General features: G+C 38.7%; 1 pseudogene; it reads right to left on the minus strand.

The window, feature by feature from the left end:
- Positions 1 to 234: 234 nt before the first annotated feature.
- LOC138041771 (uncharacterized) lies at positions 235 to 2,364 on the minus strand (annotated as a pseudogene).
- Positions 2,365 to 3,288: the final 924 nt, after the last annotated feature.

Here is a 3,288-nt window from a genome sequence, read left to right on the forward strand (position 1 = left end):
ACCTCACATTACTTGTGGATAAAATATTTCTGCCAATATGAAATATGGTGTGCGAATAAACTTTATATAGTACATTTTTTGCCAAAATTTCAAACTCCATCGTAATTTTACGTCTGCATTGAAAGAAAGACATCCTTTAACATTCTTCAGTGAAGTAAATATATCGTGACATAGCCCCTTTAGTTTCAAAAATTATGCCACCTATGTCATGATACTGAAAACTCCATCGAACCTTTAAAGGGGATAGTAGTGAGCTAATAGCAACCGCAAATTACTGAATACATTTCCTGCACCTCTCCAGTCTCTCGACATCTGTTCATTAAGGAAATATTGAATTTCTCCACCTCTGACACCTTTTTCTCTTTTAATGTAATACTTCAGTCGTGCCCATGCAGACTCGACCTCTTGGGTGTGTATTCCTGTTAAAGGATTTACAAAATTGTCCTGGTGAACTACCGACCTATGAACAGAAACGTTGGCAACGTGTAGTTGCAAGTTCCGGTAGGCGGCCCAATCATCAGTGTGCACCTCTGTACCTGGAAGCAGAATTCTTTGTAAGATCTGACAAAGTGTTGCTCTATCTCTTCATTGCACCACCTGAAAATAACCCCTACAAGGCGTGTATAAAGAATAAATGCTATACCGAGTAATTGCATTGTGACTAAACTTGATAGACAACAAATGCAAGGAAACGATGTTATGTGCACTATTTTGGAACACTTTCACAAGTTTGATAGAAATATCCGCTTTACTTTCGACTTATTTGAAAACAGCACTCCGCACTTTCTGGACATCAACATTGCTAGTGATGGCCTTGGCATCTACAGAAAAGATACTTTTACTGGACAGTACACTAACTTTGACAGCTTTGTACCTTGGCGACACAAAATCTCTTGGGTCAGAGCACTGATTGACCGCATACATCGAATCTGCACTCCTAACAAAATTAAAACCGAGCTTAAGTTGATAAGGAAGTTTTTATCGTGGAATGGTTTTCCTAAACGTGTTGCCAACCTATTAATTGATCGCTTTACAACAAATGCACAGAAAAGGGCTTCAAATCATCTTGCCAACGATACCTCCCACAACAACCAGCATCCCACTATTTGGCTTACCATCCCATTCGTTGGTGACCTAACAACACAACTTGTTAAGAAGCTTAAACGTAAACTTCGGAGATGTCTCGGCGATCCGAATGTTGGCATCCGAATAAAAGAGAAGACAACAAAATTGTGTTTCTTCACAAGCACTAAGGACAAAACGCCACAATTAAGCCAATCAAATGTTGTTTATGAATTCATCTGCCCTGGTTGTAATTCCTCGTACATTGGCAAAACGAACAGAACTCTGTTTGTCCGAACACAAGAACATGCACTCACGGACAAAGAAAGTGCTATCTTCGCGATTGTGATAATATCATACACATACAAGATTTATACAACTTACCGGATATTTTTACAAATGAGAACATTTCATCTACTACTGTAATCAACAAAGAATTCTTCGCCCAAACCGTGCATGATAACACTAACATAATATATCGCGATGATAACTGGAATCTATTACTATATAAAGAAGCTTACCATATTAAGCGTTTAACACCATTTCTGAACAATGGCTTAAAAGCCAGTAGAGAACTCCGCCTATTCTCCTGACAGTTTCATTTCTTTGTTTTTCATTTCCACGTGATTATACTGTTGCACAATGTCGCAGTATTTAAAATTCTGCTACTTGTATCCCGCCTTAGTCCGAAGATGATATAGATTTATATCGAAATGTTACAAGCACATAACATCGTTTCCTTGCATTTGTTGTCTATCAAGTTTAGTCACAATGCAATTACTCGGTATAGCATTAATTCTTTATTTACTAAAGCTATCAGCAGGTAATGGGTTAAGGGGTGTATTCCTTGCACAAAACGCCAAATACCCAACATGGTCCGTTTCTTGCTCTGCAGCCTCTTTGATACTGTGAAATAAACAAACCAGAAAATGCTATCCATTAAAACATACCTTGCATACAACCAAAGAATGTAGGGTAGCAGTAAGCGTAAGCAGGTTATGACATAAAAAAAAATGTTTTTATTAAATCTATAATCGACTTTAAAAACGCGACTGAAAATTGACCAACCAAAAATTGTGATATCGCTGCTGGTACTCCCCTTCTCCCTTCTAGTAATGGTAGGAAGGTGATCCAGATAACATAAATTACCTTTGACTTGTGCTTGAATTGACTTTCATCACTTTTTGCGATGAAAACTCTTCCGCCTATGGGAATAAAAGGCCTGTCTTGCAAGTCTCTGCCACAGTAGTGCCTCATGACAGCATACACGTTTCCCACTGTGTTTCTGGTTAAACTTAACATTCTTGCTGCAGTTGTACTCAATTCACGTTCGCTCCAAAGATACAGTAATAGTACCAGTTTACCAAGAGGAACTCTAGGAAACTCTCCAAAAACGCTTCCAGTGCGAAGGGACTTATGCTTGCGACACCCAGAACGCCGCCTGAATCAGTATTTAAGAAAGATTATGACAATTAACAGAGATTTGGTACACAATTGTATCACTTGATCAAGTTCCCCCACAAAATGAAATTCCGATGATAATCGGAACTTGAATACACCTTGCCCGTATGTTTTGTTCGAAACAAATTGTCTACTTGATACACGATAATACTGATACGCCCTACACCATGCACTATGCACTGTAAGAAAATTTGGTGAATGAACTAACCATATGTATCCGTCGACATGCCCTTGATTCCTGTCACTCAAATCCATAGGTCGGTTGCAGGGCACACATCTAAGGGGATTTGCGAGAAGATGTTCTGCTTGAAGCCACTGTATTAGATCGCTTACAGGACCGTTTGCAAGATTTGACACAGCCAGAAGATTCATTTTTTTTACGGTGAGGATAGAAATTACAGCTGGCGCGATTAGTGCATAAATCATCGCCGGAAATGACAACAAAAGCAGAGTATTAAATATCGTGTGAATGCACATTTGTCCCAAACAAGGTGATTTTTTTATCTGGGGTGCAAAGTTGAAGCATTGCCACACAGCCCACAAGAGCGTCGGATCAAACATGTCGTCCCACCAAAATTATTTTGAATTTGTTAATGTAACTAACGTTCCAAAAGAGTTCACATGTGAAATATGGTAAGTTTCTATATCTTCGTTCTTTAATTATTTGCTCCTTGGAACTTATTTTGACCCAGAGAAATGGTTTTTTTCTAATTTTCATGAAGTGCGTATCCCTTGGTAAACCTGAAGATCTGTAACCCATGTGGC

Source organism: Montipora capricornis, chromosome 3 (assembly GCF_036669925.1).
Source record: "Montipora capricornis isolate CH-2021 chromosome 3, ASM3666992v2, whole genome shotgun sequence".
Classification (NCBI taxonomy): domain Eukaryota; kingdom Metazoa; phylum Cnidaria; class Anthozoa; order Scleractinia; family Acroporidae; genus Montipora; species Montipora capricornis.